The sequence below is a fragment of the Lepus europaeus genome, chromosome 4 (assembly GCF_033115175.1).
Source record: "Lepus europaeus isolate LE1 chromosome 4, mLepTim1.pri, whole genome shotgun sequence".
Lineage (NCBI taxonomy): Eukaryota > Metazoa > Chordata > Mammalia > Lagomorpha > Leporidae > Lepus > Lepus europaeus.
Window position 1 is genome coordinate 114140297 of NC_084830.1, and position 21028 is coordinate 114161324.

Below are 21028 nucleotides of genomic sequence, written 5' to 3' on the forward strand. Positions count from 1 at the left end.
ACTTAAAGAGAATTTAGAACATTAACTCATAAAATTTCAGCCTTGAAAAGACTCTCAGACCATACCGGTTCCAACCCCTTCATTTTGCAACAAGGAAATGTACCCTCAGAGATGTAAAATACCTGTGGGCACAGGGACAGATCATGAAAGAGCTGAAAAGGGAGCCAAATCTCTCAGGTGCCTGCGTCAGTTGCCATCTCCAATGCATGGTGCTTAACCCATCCAATCTTTCAACGTTTGACCCCAGAGCCGGGTCACCATCTTCACCTCCAATTGAGAGACAGGAATGAGGAAATTAATGCCACATTATGCAGTGATATCATCATTATGAGAACTAGCCCAGATGAGATGCCAGAGCTCTCTTTTTTCACAAGGCCCTGTTGCTTTCATTTTTCAACCTGGCACCTTCTGTTGCCACTAAGTATTCACTTGGAGTTCTTTTAAAAGGAAAGTTTCACACGCTTCCTATGGCCTCTACTCTCTCATAGAAGGAGTGACATTTGAGAATTCTGACAGTAAGACATCTCTGACTTCAATCACAGAGTGCGAAAATGAATATTTTCCACATGCAACTTTGAAGGTTGGTGCTCTTTTAACATAGCCTTTCAGTTTTACTTGAGATTGACTGCAGGGGAATTGGACGGTAGTTCAAGCAGCACAACAGAGGGTGTTTGATAATCAGTGCCCAGTGTAAGAGGAAGGAGGATGAGGCCTCTGTTGCGCCAAGGCAAGCCAAAGCCCACAGCTTGGGGAGAGATAAATGATCCACAGAAATTTAGGGTTGTCACAGAAGATTCCGTAGCAAATTGTGCTCAAATTCAGCTCTCTAGCTAGTGTTGATGTGGCTTGCATCTTTTTTCATTCTTGGTACAATACTTGGCTGGAATCTCTGTCTATAATATATGTGTCTACATAGGAATACATACACATTAGAATATATAGTATTCATGGTTATAGAGTTTAATTTCTATGAACTACAAAAAGTATAAAGAAAATGCCCATTACTCAGAAGATACACATGGTGTCCATGATACCCAGAGAATCTCTGGCTGACTGACCCCAGGAATAGGTACTCACTTACAGAGCAAGCACATGCCATTCTAACTATCAAATTAGTAAGCCTTTATCTGTATGCACCAAAATAAACATATTTTAATTTCATATTTCCATGTATAGTTTTTTCTTAATACACCTTTTCCATAGACAGTTTGAAGGCTCCCTCTATCTACACCTTAACAAAAACAGGACAGCATACAACTAGAGAAATCTATTCTTTATACTTGTTAAAAAAAATTTAACATAACTTTAAAAGGCAAGTATAAAATGAAGAAAATACAGATGGGGTGGTTGACTACCTTTTCCACTCTTGATTTACATGGGAAAGAATAAATCCTTTCTTGATACTTGCTTAACCATGTTTCAGAGCACTCAGTTGAAATTTCTTTACAAAGACTAGGATGGCTAAGTACTGAAGATATTAACCACTTTGATGTTAGACAATTTTGTTTGTTAGTTACTATGTGAAATACTCCATAACACAATCATTTTTTGTGTTTAATATCCAGTGGTCTTTCATGCCCATCCACACAGTTTCTTTTTCTAGTGTTCTTTATTCCCTCCTGCATATCTGGGATCCATTTGCTATCATCTCACTTCAATCTGAAGAACTTAACATTTCTTAAAGCACAAGTTTCTTGAGGGAAATTCTCCGTTTTTCATCTGTCTAAAACACTTCATTTTATTTTTCTTTAAAAAAAATTATGTGACAGAGAGAGAGAGACAGAGACAGAGACAGAGAGAGAGAGAGAGAGAGAGAGAGAAACATGCCCAACTGCTGGCCCATTCTCATTCCCCAAATGCCTGCAATGACTCCATATCAGGACTGCAACACAAGAGCTAGGAGTGCAATCCAAGTCCCCCATGTGGATGGCAGGGTTCCAACTACTTCAGCCACTGCTGCTGCCATACAGGGTCTACATGAATATGAAGCTGGATTCAGAAGCAGGAGTCAGGGGAGCCCCCTCGACTTTATTTTTGAAGGATAATTTTGCTGAATATAGGATTGTAACCTGATAATTCTTTCCATTTCAGCCCATTAATGTTACTGTTTCACTGCTTCCTCAGCTGATGAGAAGTTAGCCATCCTCTGTTACCCTCCTAAGAATTCCCCTTTATGAAAAGCATCTTTCACCCATCAAACTCCACCTGATGGATACTTTTAAGGTGATCTCTCTGGCATTTTTTAAACAGTTCAACCATCAGGTGTCTGGGTGTTTTTATCTGGCTTGGGGATTCTCTGTACTTGGAGCTTTATGTTGGTGTCTTTCATCAGTTGTAGACAATTCTCTCCCTTAATCGCATTAACCATTTCTTTTGCTTACTTCCTATAGCCACATCTAAGATTCCAATTACATGTACATTATACCACTTGATTTGTGTCTGCTAAAGCCTGAATTCTCTTCCACAAAAACATGTGTGTTGGAGTCCTAACCCCTAGCACCCCACAATGTGACTGTATTTGAAAACCCTGTCTTTAAAGAGATAAATTAAATTGCATTAATTAAAATGGCATTATTAGGTTGGGCCCTAATCCAGTATGGTTGGTGTCCTGTTAATTAAAGGAAATATGGTTGGAGATATGTTCAGGGGGGAGATCTTGTGAAAACTCTGGGGCAAGATGGCCAATTACAAGCCAAAAAAGAGGCCACACAAGAAACCAATCCACTGACATCTAAATCTCACACATGGAATTCTGGAATTTTGAAAAGATATTTTTTTGTAAACTAAGCCACCTACTTTATGATACTTTTTAAAGTAGCCCTAACAAAAGAGTCTATGAGTTCAGTGTCTGTACATGTTTCCCATTTAGATAATTTATGTTGATCTGCCTAATGGTTCACTGAGTTTTCTTTTTTTTTTTTTTTTCAAACTCAACATACATGTATTTGTTACAGCTTTTTAAAACAAAATGACTTGAGCACTACATTTCCATCCACATATCTCCGTGACTTATCTCAGTGAATTACTTTTTTTTTTTTTTTAAACAGGCAGAGTGGATAGTGAGAGAGAGAGAGAGAGAGAAAGGTCTTCCTTCCGTTGGTTCACCCCTCAATGGCTGCTTCGGCCGGAGCTACGCCAATCTGAAGCCAGGAGCCAGGTGCTTCTCCTGGTCTCCAAGCACTTGGGCCATCCTCCACTGCCTTCCCAAGCCACAGCAGAGAGCTAGCCTGGAAGAGGGGCAACCGGGACAGAATCTGGCACCCCAACCAGGACTAGAACCTGGTGTGCCGGCACCACAGGTGGAGGATTAGCCTAGTGAGCTGTGGCGCCAGCCTCGGTGACTTACTTTTTAACAGCTTTACAATACACCTAGCTAAATTTATAATTTTGTTCCCTGTAACAGTGCTTTTCTTTGGAAAGCAAGCCATGTGGAGAGTTCCTCCAATCAAGTTATTTCAGTTTAACCTATTTCTAGGAGATGAGCACATGCAGGTTCAGTAACTACAGGGGAAAGTTTAAAAAGTACACCCTATGAGATGAAACTCAGGCCATTCTAACAAGTATTTTTCTTTTAAACACCAAGGTATAGCTCAGAATGCTTCAGTGACAACAGATCTGGTCTCCTAAGGAATCCGGCTTGATAGCTAAACACGGTAGACCACAAAGTTAACGATGAGCTACACACGTCTTACAATAAGCGTTACCTCATCTGTCACAAGCCAACGTTAGACTAGAGAAGTGTTATCAGATCTGCCTGTGCCTAACATCACAGTATCACTTAGAAGTAGAAAGAAATTTTATCTTCCCCTTAAGTCATTGTCATGCCATACATTTTTATTAACAAAATGAAAAATCCTTGAAAATATATTATCAGAGGGAATGAAGGTAAAGTACTGAACATGTGTCCAAGCCATCTCTCAGACACAGCTTAGCCTACTTCCTCCATGCGTGATGTGTCAGCGTCGCCTTTCAGGGAGCCATTTCTTCAGTTACAGCAGCATTAGTGTCATAAGCAGTCAGGTCATGTTCTCAATACCCAGCCCCAGTTTGTCCATCCTGTTGATCCTGTTAGCATGTGTCTGAGGATGTTCCAGACTGAAGCCACAGAACGGAGGGCAGTTTCATCAAACAAGATAACCAGGTGCTTCACAGACTTACCATTCTGTCTACTTCTGCCTTTTGTCTTAAGGCCTCAATAATGGAAAGGTCAGGTTTATCTCCAGGCATTTCTTTGCTGCCGGGTAACCCATTGCAGAGTTGTCTCATAGGGCCTGAGTTTTCACAATCCTTTCTCGATTAGCTGTCCAAGTCGCATGTGCTTGTGACAATACAACATGGAGACATCACCAATCTGACGCAACCACCTTTTCAACTTTTTTTCCAATATAATTTCCATGATTTCACAGAGGTTTTCAAACTGTGTTGTTGTTGTTTTTTCTCTTCCTGTTTCTTTTTCTCTTCTTCATCCTTTGGAAGTTTCAAGCCCTCCTTGATGACTGACACTAAAGTCTTCCCCTCAAATTCCTTCAGCTGCTGGACACAGTACTCATTATAGCCTTGATCATGTAGCTCACGTCCAAGCCATGCTTCTGAAGGCGTTCCACCAAGGTCGAGTTTGCTGCCTGGTCCTTGGTCTCCCCTGGGATGTAGCAGTTATGTTTCTGGTCTTCCTTCATCCTTTGAGAGAAATCATCTCGTCACCAGCAGCAGATGTGTACCATCTTAGCAGCTCAGAAAGCTTCATTTGTATCCCAAGCTTTATATTTTTAAAGAGCGGCTCATAAAACTTTTTGTAGTTCTCTTTATCTTCTGCCACTTAGTGAGGAATTCTAGACATGTTTTGACCAAATTCTTCCTGATAACTTTCAAAACTTTGCTTTGTTGCAGCAACTCATGGGAAATATTTAGAGGAAGATCCTTGGAGTCCACCACCCCTCTAATGAAATTCAGATATTCAAGAATTAGCTCCTCACAGTTAGTCATGATGAAAACTCCACGAACATACAACTTAATGTTGTTCTTTTTCTTTGGGTTTTCAAAAAGGTCAAAGGGAGCACATCCTGGGACAAAAAGTAGAGCCTTGAATTCCAGCTGTCCTTTAACTGAAAAGTTTTTCATAGCCAAGTGGTCTTCCCAGTCATTCATCAAACATTTATAGAGAACTCTCCAGACTCTTTGTTAGTAATATCATCAGGATTTCTGGTCCAAATATGCTTTGTTTTATTGAGTTCCTGGTCAATATACTTTTATTTAATCTTCTTTGTCTTCCTCTTGTCACCATCCTTCTTTTCTTCTTCCTCATTGGAACCAACATCTTCTATTTCATGTTTGTCATCAGACACCTTTTGTTCTCCTCGTTTCCTTCTTCTTTATCTTCCTTTTCTTCTGCCTCATCATCACTGACTTCTTTATCACATTCCCGCTCCATAAAAAGTGTGATGGGATAGTCAATGAACTGAGATTGCTTCTGCACCATCTCCTTTATCCTCCTGTCCTCCAGGCACTCAGTCTGGTTCTTCTTTCAGATGCAGGATAACCCTCATTCGCCGCCCCATAGATTCACCTGTGTCTGTCCTCATGGTGAAGGAACCTCCGGTACAGGACTCCGAGGCTTATTGCTCCTTTGCCGTTATGTTTGCCCATCACTATCACCTACTCGGCAACTGGATATGCTGAATAAAAACCAACACCAAACTGGCCAATCATAGAGATATCTGCGCCAACTTGCAAAGTTTCCATGAATGTGTTTTGCTATCAGACTTGGCGATAGTACCAATGTTATTTATCAATTTATCATTCCAATCCTAGAATCCACAATCATCAGAGTTCCATCTTGCTTGTTCAGAATCAGATTAATGTCCAGCTCTTTCCCTGAGTCTAGTTTCCTGGGATTGTCAGGCTTTCAAACAGGATTTTGTCCAGAGCATCTGATCAATTTGAAATCAGCTCTTGCAGGAAGATCTCTCTCTTTCTTTTCTTTTTTTTTTTCTTTTTTTTTTTTTTTAGTAGAAAGTAACATCAATTGGGCGATATCTGCCTGGAAGGCAAACGTCTCCACTTCCTTCTCCTCCATCTGCTGTTCTTGAGACTGAGTCTCTTTGGGCATCTTGGCTGAAGAACCACATAGCCCCTGCAACACAGCAGCACCAGATGCTGAAGCAACTGAGTCTTCTTTTCTGTGTTTTTGCTACTATGAAAGTCTACCAAAAGTTTTTTTTTCTCTTTCCATATTTCATTTCTAATTTTAGTTTATCTAATTTTTTCTTTAGCACATTTTTGTCTCTATTCTGAAATTTCCCATTTTTTTTATTTTTTTTTATTTTTTTTTTATTTTTGACAGGCAGAGTGGACAGTGAGAGACAGAGACAGAGAGAAAGGTCTTCCTTTTGCCGTTGGTTCACCCTCCAATGGCCGCCGCGGTAGCGCGCTGCGGCCGGCGCACCGCGCTGATCCGATGGCAAGAGCCAGGTGTTTATCCTGGTCTCCCATGGGGTGCAGGGCCCAAGGGCTTGGGCCATCCTCCACTGCACTCCCTGGCCACAGCAGAGAGCTGGCCTGGAAGAGGGGCAACCGGGACAGGATCGGTGCCCCGACCGGGACTAGAACCCGGTGTGCCGGCGCCGCTAGGCGGAGGATTAGCCTATTGAGCCGCGGCGCCGGCCGAAATTTCCCATTTTTTAATATGAGGGATCTTCAAAAAGGCTGTTGGAAATGCATATTATGAAAAATCTATAAATGAATTTCAAAAAATTTTACACCAAAAGAAACTTATCTTTTGATTTCAGTTCTCTATGAAAGTTTTGAAGTAGACATGTATCTGTTGTTCACCTTCTACACTAAGTCCTTTAACATTTATTACAGTTATTGTAAGATTCTTGTGTGTAATATCTGTGCTATTTCTCAGCCTGCTTGTGTTGATTGTTTCCTCTTTCACTATCACTCACATTTTCTTGCTTCTTTCCATGTCTCAGAATTTTTGTTGACATGCTATTCATTGTGCAATCATGCACAGTAGAGTTTGAAAGACATAACAGTCACTCCAAGAGCATGTGTTTGCTGACTGTCCAAAATATGGAGGGTTTGATAGATCTACATTTCAGTGGACTTGAGTTTAGGCTTTGTTGCAGCAATTGACAGATTTCAGTTCACCAGTGCTTTCAATTTTTTTTTTTTTTTTGACAGGCAGAGTTAGACAGTGAGAGAGAGAGACAGAGAGAAAGGTCTTCTTTTTTCTGTTGGTTCACCCCCCAAGTTGCCACTATGGCTGGTGCGTTATGGCAGGCGCGCTGCACCAATCTGAAGCCAGGAGCCAGGTGCTTCTCCTGGTCTCCCATGCAGGTGCAGGGGCCAAGGAACTGGGCCATCCTCCACTGCCTTCTGGGGAGATGGTACTCTTCTTCTTCTAGATCCTCACGCAGTTTTCTTTGCCTGGTGAGACCTCTCTTTACCCTGCTTCCTGCTGCAAACCTAGGGAAAATCTTTACAGAACCTATGGCTCAAGTCCTTGGGCCCTGCACCCCATGGGAGACCAGGAGAAGCACCTATCTCCTGGCTTCAGATCAGCGTGGTGTGCCAGCTGCAGCGGCCATTGGGGGGTGAACCAATGGAAAAGGAAGACCTTTCTCTCTGTCTCTCTCTCACTGTCCACTCTGCCTGTCAAAAAAAAAAAAAAAAAAAAGAAAGAAAACCTATAGTACCTCATTGGGATTTGGGATTTCCTCTAAGTTTGCTTGCCTATCCTCCTACTTTGAATTTAATGACTCCAACTTAATGAGAACCAAGAGCTCTTAAGATGTTTCCTCTCAGCCCTCATGACTTACTGAGCTTTGAATTAGCCACTACCACATACTTCAAGAAGGCCTATATGACTCTTATGGAATTGCTTTCAGTTTTGAGTCCTTCCCTGTTAGGTTAGGAATGGCTCGTTACTACTGGGATTTTAGTTCATTTAAGCCTCTCTGAATACCATGCTCTCAGATGGGTTGTTATGATTCCATGATTTGGGAGCTCATCTGTATAGCTAATGGTGTTATTCTGAGTATCATCACATCTTGAAGCTTTCTACCCTCTAACTAAAAGTGGTAGTCTCTCCTTACGATTAGAAAAGAAATTCAACTGTGTTTAAAGGGAGAACTCAACCATGTATGGAGGGCAGTAACATAAAGAAGAGGATGGAGGGTGATAAAACATGCACTATGTATGGAAAATATCAAATAGCTCAGTTTTGTTGAAGTATTTAATACAGGAAGGGGAATTGTAGAAAGTAAGTAGATGCTGTTGTTGTAGATGTAGATTGGTTTTGACAGCACATTTCATCATTCATTCTGGAAAATATCCTCTACTTCTATTTGGAAAGCTGTCCCTCACCTAATCCAATTATTTTATTTTGACATAGTTGTTAACACACGGATAGGCATGAAAATTTAGCACAGATAACTGCAATATTCCATCTCTCAGTTAAAGGCATAGTTATGTGACTCATGACAGGAAGGTTACTGTCTATATCTGGCACTTACACACACCAAAGAGAAGAAAGGAAAGTGGCCCTTATCTCCCAGTGTGTTGGTGAAACCCATATGAATCTGAAATACAGAGAAGAAAATATGACTGGGAAGCTAGTCCCACATCATCTCTCCCCAGATCTTCACATTTTTAAAGTTTTTTTGAGACAGAAAGAAATCTCCCACTTGTTTGGTTCACTTTGCAAATGTCTGCAACAGCCAGGACAGGGCAAGGCTGAAGCTAAGAGCCTGGAACTCAGTCCAGTTCTCCCATGTGGATAGTAGGAACCCAAGCCATCAATTGCTACCTCTCAAGGAGCATACTAGCAAGAAGCTGGATTAGAAGCAGAGAACCAAGACTGAAACAGCCACTCTGATAAGGAGGGCGGGTATGACTAGTGATGACTAACTCACTGTGTTAAATGCCCGCCTCTTTGTTTTCAAAGACTGTTTCTTAAATTAGTTTAAACTGGGTTATACCACTCACAACATCAAGAGCAGACTAGACCCCTTTTCTTTATCCACAGCAAGACATTTGTATGTTAGTTGCTCTGTTCTAACTGTCAAATCAGGTCATGACCTAGTTCCAGAGACAATTTCTAAACCTATTATTTTGAAAACTAATGCAAATATAAAGAAAATGACCACATTCAAATATCGTATAGTACTATTAAATGAACCACTTCATTTAATTATAATTTTGGAAGATCATTCAAACTTTGTGGTCACCCTCATAATACAGATGAGAAAATTATGGCATGATGGATTTAAAGAACATAAGTTAGGTTTTTCAAATGGTACTAGAATCTTACATTTTTGAAAAACTGGCTAATTTGGCAATTTAGTTTTCTTTTGCCTTACAAAATATATGTACTCATAGGATGACTGTCTACATTATGTTCCCACTGACTAGAGAATGCCAATGTGTCTGTTTTTTTCTCTCTTTTTTTAAAATTTATTTGACAGGTAGAGTATAGACAGTGAGAGAGAGAAAGGTCTTCCTTCCGTTGGTTCACCCCCAAATGGCTGGTATGGCCGGCTCTGCGCTGATCCAAAGCCAGGAGCCAGGTGCTTCCTCCACTACCATCCTCCACTGCCTTCCCAGGCCACAGCAGAGAGCTGGACTGGAAGAGGAGCAACTGGGACCAGAACCCGGTGCCCATATGGGATGCCAGCGCAGCAGGCAAAGGATTAACCAAGTGAGCCATGGTGCCAGCCCGATGTGTCTGTTTTATATTTCTATTCATACTCCTTAAAATACACTGAAAATTAGTTTATCAATAATGACATAGTAAATTAAATTCTGTTAAGACAGAATATTTGGGGCAGGCATTTGATCTAGCAGTTAAGATGCCATTTTGGATGTTCATTATCTCCTGTCAAGTGCCTGCACTCAAGTCTTGCCTCCGCTCCTGAATCCAGCTTCCTCCTAGTATATACCCTGGTAGGCAGCACATAATGGCTCAAGAACTTGAGTCCATGCCATACGTGGGAGAGTTGGACTGAGTTCTTATCGCCTGGCTTTATCAGACACAGCTGTAGCTATTATAAGCATTTGGAGAGTGATCTAATAGATGCAAGATTTCTCTCCCTCTCTCTCACACACACACTTCTATCTCTCTCCTCTGATTTCAAACAAATAAAGAAAGCATACATTTTAAAATTTAAAATAATTTGGGGCTGGCATTGTGGTGTAGTGGATGCCAACAATGTCAACATCCCAAGTGGGCTCTGGTTCAAGTCCTGGCTGCTAAACTCCCTGCTAATGACCTGGGAAATACAGTGGAAGGCAGCCCAAGTATTTGGACCCCTGCCACTCATGTGGGAGATCTGGCAAAAGCCACTAGCTCCTGACTTAGGCCTGGCTCAGCCCTGGCCCTTGTAGCCAACTGGGGGATGAACCAGAAGACAGAAGATTCACTGTTTCTTCCTCCATCTCGATAACTATGTAAATAAGCCTTTAAAAAAAGAACATGAAAATGAACATATTTCATCAGGTAGAAATAACCCAAATATGGTGCTATTTTAATATTAAATATTTAATTTAAACAAATTTAAAAAATTAATATTAAGCCACCATGTCCTTCACACATATACATACACAGCTCAATAAATATTTTCTAGAATATACATAGTATCAGTATGTGTGTCCTGTCCTCAAGGGAGCTATATTCCAGTTTAGGTAGACAAGATAATTGGGGACCTGCACTGTAGTGCAGTGTGTTAATGCCCTGGCCTGAAGCACCGGCATCCCATATGGGCGCCGGTTCGAGTCCCAGCTGCCCCACTTCTGATCCAGCTCTCTGCTATAGCCTGGGAAAGCAGCGGAAGATAGCCCAAGTCCTTGAACCCCTGCACCTGCGTGGGAGACCTGGAGGAAGCCCCTGGCTCCTGGCTTCAGATCGGCGCAGCTCTGGCCATTGCGGCCATCTGGGGAATGAACCAGCGGATGGAAGACCTCTCTCTCTCTGCCTCTCCTCTCCCTGTGTAACTCTGACTTTCAAATAAATAATCTTTTTTAAAAAGATAATTGGTTAGACACAATCAAAACGGTAGCTCATAGTATTTTTCACAGATTAAAATTATGTCCTTGTTTCTGAATTAATTCCTTCATGATGAGTCTCTGATGACAAGTGCCATGAAGACTTGAGTAAAGCCTGTTGTCTTGCTCTGCTCTCCCAGTCACTTCTTCAGAGCCTGATGGATCAATGAAACTCGATAAACATTTGGGAGGTGAATGCATAAATGAAAGACACCACTCAATTTAAACACAGAGTGAGATGACTTCTAGCTCGAATGATTAAGGCAGGCTTTTCTTACCAGACAGAATTTCACTGGGGCCAGCAAGGCTGGACAGGATGTGAATGAGATTGGGTTTGAGGCAGGGGAGTCACATAAGCAGGAGCACACAAGTGCCAAGGTATGCAGCACACATGAAGCATGTCAAACAGCTCTGTGTGGTTGAGGTATTTGATATATGAAGGTGCGTTGTGGGAAATGAGGTTGGAAAGGAGATTTGGGACCAGAGGGCCTTTTATTTCAATCTAAGGAGTTTTACTTTTATTTTGTAGACAATGGGGAGTCAGTGAACGATGGTGCCCTGGGGAATGAGCAGAGAGCTGTGGCACAGGATGATTAATCTGGGAGATGTCTGCAGACTGGATTAGAATGCGGAGAGATTGGCGGAAAGGAGCCGAGCTAGCTATAAATTGCAGGAGAATAACAATGAAGTCTGAAAACAGAGTAAAGGAAGTGAGAATGGAGATAATGTGGCAGATAAGAATGTTTTCTACTATTAACAGTTATCATAGCTCAAGGACCATTTGCTGTTTTAGGCACTTGATAGGGGCACTAATACATCATTTTATTGTTTCCACAAGGCAACCCTATGGCATTTCATCATATTAGCACCATTTTGTACTTAAGGAACACAAGACACCTGGCTCACACTTAGTGATTGGTAACCCAGGGTTTAAATCTAAATAAATGTGACCCAGGAACCCAAGCTCACAGCAATTGCTAGTTATGGAGCAGTTAAAATAAAAAGTCCTGAGTAACTCCCTAGAAGTGGAGCCTAAAGAGAGGACTTCCTCTTATTTAAGTTGTAGGATTTCAAATTTATTATAATAATAGCAAGCACATTTTCTATTTACACTTAAGATATATTGGTTCCATGAGTCCTCCAAGGTGGCCTATACAGAAAATTTTAGAAGACAACTTGAAATAAAACTGAAGTTTAAAACACTGTCTGGAGATGAAATTCAAATTATAGCACTATCAAGAAAAAGAGTACAGGAAATCGAAATAGAGAGTCAAGAACTAATCAGCTAAGAATTTTGAGAATAGTGACAGACTAGCAGGAGAAAAAATAAGTAGAGAATGAGATGAATGAGTAGTCAAAGACAGCGTCATAGGCTGAATTATGTTCCATAAAACGACAGGCTTAGGTTCTAACCCCCACTACGTGACCCTGTGATACTCCCACTACGTGACCTTACTTGGATACAGGATCTTTGCAACTTCCAATTAAGGAATGATAAGCTCATCAGGGTGGACTCTAACCTAATGTCACTGACACTCTCATTTAAAAAAAAAAAGGGGGGGGGGAATTTGGACACAGATATGCAGAGAAGAAAGACATTTTAAAGACATACAGGGGGAAGATGGTCCTATAACTGGGTATGAGACACACACAAACAAAAGAACTGCAAAGATTGCCAGAAAGCACAGGAAGCAAGGAAAGGGACAGACGTGGTGAGGTGGGTTAAGCTGCCATTTGTAACAAGTGTCTCCCATACCAGAGCATTACTTTGAGTCATGGCTACTCCTCTTCTGATCCAGCTCCCTGCTAATGTGCCGAGGAAGCAGTAGATGATGGCTCAAGTACTTGAGAGTCTTCCACCTTTCTAGGTGACCCAGAAGGAGTTCCTGGCACCAGGCTTCAGCTTGGCCCAGCCCTAGCTGTTGTGGTCATTTGGAGAATGGACCAGTGAATGGAAATGCTGCACTCTCTCTCTGTCTGTGCCTCTTGCTTTCTTGCTGTTGCTCTCACTCTCTGCCTTTCAAGTCAATCAATAAATAAACCTTTTTGTGAAAAGAAAAAAGGGAAGCGAAGAAGGATTTGCCCTTTTATGTGTGAAAAACAGCATGGCCTGCCAGCACTTTGATCTTGCATCTCTCACCCTGAGAAATGTGACAATTAATTTAAATTCTAGCCACCCAGTTATTAGTACTTTGTTAAGGCAGCTCTTACACACTAATATGGAAGTCAAATGAACAGATTCTATTAGAAACTACCCATGTATACACACACCCAAGATCACAGTGTTTCAAAGCATGAAGATGCTCAATGGTTCTAAATGCTGGAGAGATACCCTTAAGGACAAAGACTAAGTAAATTCTCTTTTACTCTATAATTAGATGCTGATTAGTGATCAATTGAGTAATCAGTGTTACATAGTGGTATGAGAAGAAGCATATTTCAAATTCAAATACCTGCAACTATCAGGCAGCTAAGTTGGTGAACTATTAGCTTGTATAAGGCTAAGTGGGGAAGACCATTAGGAGCTCAAGATTGTAATCTTCAGAAATGCAAAGAACACAAGTGCAGTCCATGAATACACATCCTTTGTTTTAGTTAGTGTGTTACCAGCAGCTCCCCAACCCTAGTAATTCAAGGGAGAGCAGACAAAATGTTTAAGATTGCAGGATCAAAGGAAAGGGTTTATTTTAAGGATACTGTAGAGAAAACACATAAGTTCAATAAAAACCTGCAATGCAAAAATTAAAGAAAACAGTATACAAGGGTATCTTTTAGGACTAAAAGATTATTCGTAATTTTGATAAATTGTAAACATAGGAAATAAGGTTAAGGTCCTTTACTCACACTGAAAACCTACGCTCTTTCACGGATAATGCTATTATTAAGATATTTTTGAACTAACTTCTTTCAGTCAGAGACTAAAGATCACTTCATAAGCCTCATAGGAAATAGGGTGTGACCATTTAACAGACAAGACACAATTCTGAGAGAAAACAATATCTTTAAAATTAATTATTATCCCAATCTTCTTGCTTTTATTAACAGTTGAATCTGATCATAAAGATTAATATTAACCATGACAAAGTAGAAACTTGATATGTTTTGGTTAATTGTTTTTCAAAGAATGTGTTCATTTCATTAGCTATGTCAAATTTATTGACCTGGAGCTACTCATAATAGTCCCTTATTAACCTTTATTATCTGTAGTAAGGTTCAACCTTTCATACCTAGTATGTTTTTTTTTTAATCTTATTTTTCTTGATAATTTTTGCTGGGGATTATCTATTTTATGAATATTTTCAAAGAATCAACATGTGCCTTAATAAGTTTTCAATCAACATGTGCCTTTTATAAGTTTTTATTTCATAGGTAACAGTTCTTATCTCTATCATTTCCTGAATCTTCCTTACCTTGGATATAGTTTACTTTTATTTTACTAACTTCTCACAATAGAAGCTTAGATCATTGATTTTATACCTTGCTTCTTTACTAATGAACATTTTTGAAGTTATATAGCTTCCCTTCAAGTTGTCCCACATATTTCAATATGTGGAGTAATCATGTTCATTCAGTTCAAATGTTTTCCAATTTTCTATTTTATTTAATTTTATATTTTAATTTTACTCCTTAATTACAGGTTGTTTAAAAAAATAAATGAACTAATTTTTAAATATTTTGGAAATTGTTTTATTCTTTTTTAAAAGATTTATTTATTTATTTGAAAAGCATAGTTACACACAGAGAGAAGGAGAGGCAGAGAGACAGAGAGAGAGGGAGACAGAGAGAGAGGTCTTCCATTCGCTGGTTCACTCTACAACTGGCCACAACAGCCAGAGCTGTGCTGATCCAAAGCCAGGAGCCAGGAACATCTTCCGGGTCTCCCACACCAGTGCAGGGGCCCAAGGATCTGGGCCAACTCCTACTGCTTTCCCAGGCTGAATCGGAAGTGGAAAAGCTGGGTCTCGAACCGGCACCCATATGGGATGCCGGTACTGCAGATGGCGGCCTGCTACACCACAGCGCCAGACCCAGGAATTGTTTTATTCTTGATAACTCATTGATTTCTGATTTAATTGTCTTATGCTCAGAGAATATACTTCACACAATCTCACTTATACTCATTGATTTCTGATTTAATTGTCTTATGCTCAGAGAATGTACTTCACACAATCTCACTTATTTCTAGAATTGAATGAGACTTACTTTGTGACCAAGAATATAGTCAATATCGATAAAGTTTCTATGTTTTGGAAGTAAAATGGATTTTGTAGTTTTCAGGTTTCATATTCTGTAAGTGTCAAAAATGTTGTTACTTACATCTCATATATCCTTGCAGGTATTTTTGGCTGTTTTATCATTTACTGAGAAAAGGGCATTTTGCTCACTGGTTCTGAAAATTTATCTATTTCTTTTATTGTCCTTATGGGTTTTCTTCTTGAATTTTATTGTTAATTTATAAGATTCATATACACTGAGAAATGATATGGCTTTTGAAACACTGAACTTTTTATTATTAATGAATGTGCCTTTTTGTCTCTGAAAATATTCTTTGTTTTGAAATTTTCTCTGTTGGGTATTAATTCAGTTCCACCAGCTTTATTATGCCTATGGTTTGCATAATATAATTTTTCTATCATTTTACTTTCAATCAATCTATATCTTTATATTTAAAATTCATTTATTATTCACAGCATATGGTCTGGTTTTGCCTTTGTATCATTCTGATAATCCTTCCTCTTAAAGGCAATATTTTGCTCATTTACCATTCCTGGAGGCACTGAAAAGGATGTGATGAAGGCATTGGAAGCAATTTAAAAAAGATTTCTGATCTACATAAGCAATAGTAACTTCACTGGAATAAGCAAGACTATTTGTGAAAGAAAAAATAATGATATATTAATAAGTAGGTTAAATAGGCATGATTTCTTTATATAAGTGTCCCCCACTTAAAGAGTGTTTTGACCCTTGGCTTATACTTTTGTTGCAGGTTTCTTCATAATGCTAATTACACTCATTTATTTGCATTCTTTTCCATCTTACGCTGTGGACTCTCCCTATTTTCTACCACATATTTGATTATATCTATGTTTCCAGAGATCAGATGGCAGCTCTTCATGTATGAGAAGCCAAGAACAGGCATAGCACTCATGTTTTTTGGATTAGTTTTGTCAGAGTTGCATTTTGCCAGCTTATTCACTTCACATGTGAACAAAAAAAAAAAATCCAGAAAACAATAAATATTTCTAAAAATAGCAGTCTCCATGGAGTCATATTACATTTGGCTTGCATGGAATACATCTGATTGTGGATCTGACAGATGTATATTATCAGTGAACCATTTAATGACATTCCCATTTTCCATCACAGTGTTTATTCTGAGTACACTGAAAGTCTTTGAAGGATTGTACTTGCTGCTCCAACATTATATAGCTCTAATCATTTTGTTGTTCTCGTGTAGGTAGAAGTGAGTTGGACCATACTATTTGACTTATCTGCTGTATATTTCTGTGCAAGAAATCTAACAATTACTTTTTTTAAAATTTTTTTTATTTTTGACAGGCAGAGTGGACAGTGAGAGAGAGACAGAGAGAAAGGTCTTCCTTTTGCCGTTGGTTCACCCTCCAATGGCCGCCACGGTAGGCGCGCTGCAGCCGGCGCACCACGCTGATCCAATGGCAGGAGCCAGGTGCTTCTCCTGGTCTCCCATGGGGTGCAGGGCCCAAGGACTTGGGCCATCCTCCACTGCACTCCCTGACCACAGCAGAGAGCTGGGACAGGATCGGTGCCCCGACCGGGACTAGAACCCGGTGTGCCAGCACCGCAAGGCGGAGGATTAGCCTAGTGAGCCGCGGCGCCGGCCAACAATTACTTTCTAATTGGAAGACCACAATAAAGAGGGAAAAAAGCAACCTAAGAATTTATCAATTTGGTGATTTAATAAAATTTACAAACTATTTCATGTCTATTGGCATGTGATCAGTCACATAGTCATCATCACAACCAGATGTAAAAAACTAATTTTCCAGCAAAAAAAAAAATATATATATATTGTTTCCCCATCACAACAAATTCTATAACTTTTACACTTAGGATATTTTCTACCTTTTTAGTAGGTGGGTTAGTTTTTATCAGGCCTGGTTAGAACAGCAAGTGTCCTATCTTTCCTCCCAATCTATAGTCTCATCCTAATGTAATCAATCTTCAGCGATGTGGGAGAATTATTTTCCTGAAACCAAACCTAGGATCACAGTGTTAATTCTTCATTGTTCAAAAAAACTGTAGGGTGCTCCAAATGTTTTCAGCATGCCCACAGTCAAAACTGTTATCCTCAGAATTTGTAAGAGTCAGAATCAGAATTCTGGGGTAGAATCTTAACAGGATTTATCACCTTTTGAGTTAACTCAATTATGTTCTCTGTTAATAAAACAATAGAATTTAAATATTAGTTATTAAAAGTTCTCACCTTTATTTTGCCTTTTGTCTTCATCCATCTTAGTTTTTCCCCATTTGAGTTTAAAAATTTGGTTCTTGTTCATCAAGTTTTGACAAACTTCATATTGCACATCCATTCAAACTACACAATAATACATAAACCTTGTTTCTAGACTAGTTGTAAGAAATTATATTAAGGCTATTAATACTATTGCAGAAAGTTACACTTCACCGTGGTGTGATTTCCATTATGATAGACTCTAACATCAAGGTACTAGTCAATATGATTACATATATATATATATATATGATTATAGATATACACATATATATTATTACATATAGATATACACATACATATTTTTAAACCTTGAGTGTATGAGCAGAAATAATTTAAAGGTCAAAGGCTACAAACAGCAGAAATTCAACTCATGATCAAGTAAAAAAAGATTATTTATTGCTGTTACACAGATCTTGAAGTCTAGATTTAAAGATAGGTTCAAATGTGTAAACTACCCAAATCAATCTACAGATTAAATGAAATCCTAATCAAAATACCAATGATATTCCTTGCAGTTTCAAAAATAAATCCTAAAGTTCATATGGAATAAAAATCCCAGAATAGCCAAAAAAATCCTGCCTCCCCTCAAAACATCAAGCTGGAGGTATCACAATACCTGACTTCAAAGCATACCACAAAGCTATTGTAATTGAACAGAATGGCACTGGAATAAAGAGGACACACTGATCAATGGAATAGAAGAGAGCCCAGAAATAAACCATAGACAAACAGCCAATTGATTTTTTACCAAAGTGCCTAGATCACACACTAGAGAAAGAATAATCTCTTCAATAAATGGTTCTGAGAAAACTGGATGCAAATATATTGAAAAATGAAATTAGATCCATACCTCTCACCATATACAAAAATCAACTCAAGATGCACAAAGACCTAAATTTAAGACCCAAGATGATGAAAATGCTTGAAGAAAATGTAGAAGAAACATTTCAAGACATTGGTGTGGGTGATGACTTCTTGAAAGTCAAAGCACAGGCAACAAAAGAAAAACTAAACAAATTGATTTATATCAAACTCAAAAGCTTATGCACAGCAAAGGAAATAAGCAATAGATTGAAGATTCATCCAAAAGAATGGCAAAAGACATTTGCAAGCTAGTTATCTGACCAAAGATTAATAACCAGAACCTATCAGTAACTTAAAATACTCAAGAACAAAACAAAACAACAAATCTTGATAGCAAATGGGAAAAGGGTCTGAAAAAACTGTTCTCAAAAAATGCAAATGGCCAGCAAATACATGAAAAAATTTCAGTATCACTAGGCATCAGGGAAATGCAAATCTTAACCACAATGAGATACCATGTCACCCTTGTAAAATGGTTATTATCCAAAAGACAGAGAAGAGCAAACAGTGATAGGGATGTGGAGAAAAACAGAACTCTTATTCACTGTTGATGGGAATGTAATTGGTGCAGCCACTGTGGAAAACAATATGAGATAAAAACTGCAAACAGACTTGCCATATGATTCAGCAATCCCACTACTGGGTAGATACTGGGTATAGCCTGCATTGAAGAGATTCCGGCACCACAAAGTTTATAACAACACTATTCACAACAGCCAAACTACAGAATCAACCAAGGTGTCTTATCAGATAAATGGATAAAGAAAATGTTGGATATTTATACAATGGAATATTATTCAGCTACATAAAAGAATGAAAATCTATCATTTACATCAAAATGGAGGAACTAGAGAGCACAATGTTGAGTGAAATAAGCCAGATAGAGAAAGACAAATACCACACATGTTCTCCATTTTATACAAGAGCTAAAATTCAAAATACATATTGTTAAAAAAAAAAAGAAAAAGAAATTCCTGTGTGTGTCAGTTTTGCTGTAATGTCAGTGTTTTGTCCAACTTTATTTTAAAATTTTGTCAAATGACTTATTTTAAGGCTTATTTATTTGGCCGGTGCCACAGCTCACTAGGCTAATCCTCCGCCTGGGGCTCCGGTACCCCAGGTTCTATTCCCTGTTGCTCCTCTTCCAGTCCAGCTCTCTGCTGTGGCCCGGGAGTGCAGTGGAGGATGGCCAAAGTGCTTGGGCCCTGCACCCACATGGGAGCCCAGGAGGAAGCACCTGGCTCCTGGCTCCTGGCTTCGGATAGGTGCAGCGCACTGGCCGTAGCAGCCATTTAGGGGGTGAACCAACGGAAGGAAGAACTTTCTCTCTCTCTCTCTCTCTCTCTCACTGTCTAACTCTGCCTGTCAAAAAAAGATGTTTATTTGAAAGCAAAGTTACAAAGAGAGAGGCAAAAACAGAGATCATCCATCCACTGGCTCACTCCCTGAAGGCCACATTGGGTAGGGCTGGGATTGGGCCAAAGCCTGGATCCAGCAGCTTTATCTTGGTCTTCAACATGGGTGCAGACTTCAACATGGGTACTCAGACTATATACCACTGTTTCATTTCCCAAGCACATTAGCAGAGAGCTGGATTCTAAGTGGTGCAGCCAGGACCCAAACGAGCACCCATAAATGGGATGCTGGCATAACAGGCAACAGTTTAACACCCTACTGGCCTCAAACACATTTCTAAGAATTATATACTACTGTACTTTTAATGAGTTTAATACTATTTTTAAATTTTTGTGAGTGAAGTTGAAAAAAAAAAGCTAGCTTCAGGGTTAGCTGTTTGCAGAAGTCACATGGTTTCAGCATGACTGGCAGCTTGTCTCTATATCTCATTCTTTTTCTGTGTATGTTTGTGTGTGTGACTATGTGCTCTGTTCTGTTTAATTCATAGTTACATTAGGCAGAGAACTTGAAAATTTCAGTATTTTCCTTTTAAAAAATACCCAATATGGTTTCATTTTGAATATTTTGGGTCAAAAGCCCATTATTGATATATGATATGGAATGAAGTTTATGGATTTTTCTTCTCCTGTTTACAGAATGCTGTTGCTTACCTACCTTTATTTTACTTATTTCCTCTACTCAATTCCTAAGTGTTCCCTGAATTTGTTGAAGTACTCCTGCTTCGTTCCTATGAGTCAGGGGAGTGTGACCCTATTCTCAGCTCCCAGGAAAAATCTTAACATATCAATGCCAAGTAGTGTCATTTCATTGCTTTTAGTAGTGAAAAGTTTGAGAATGGCAATGTAAACTAACTCCAGCCAATGAGACACGAGTCAGGTACAGCAGAACATGTACAGTCCTGAGAAAGACTTCCTGCTAACAATAAAGAGAGACAAGAATAACCACCAACAGTAGTGAAGCAGTCACTAACCAATAACCGAATGTGATGCCACCAAAGAGGAGAACAAAAGAAAATCACAAGGAAGTTGAGCATAACGCCTGAGAAACTGTGCTGAGAGCAAGAAATTCCTTCTGCATGGTGCAACTATAAACACTTTTACCAGTTATGCCAGATTGAGTTGAAATATTCTTTTGTAGGAAAAGGCATCTGGGGTGATGTAACTATGATGCTTACATGTGCATGTTGGAGGCAGGTAGTCCAGAAATCTTAGC

At 39.4% G+C, this 21028-nt stretch overlaps 1 pseudogene; it reads right to left on the reverse strand.

The window, feature by feature from the left end:
• Window positions 1-3928: 3928 nt before the first annotated feature.
• On the reverse strand, window positions 3929-6106 carry LOC133758757 (heat shock protein HSP 90-alpha-like; annotated as a pseudogene).
• Between the last annotated feature and the right edge of the window lie 14922 nt (window positions 6107-21028).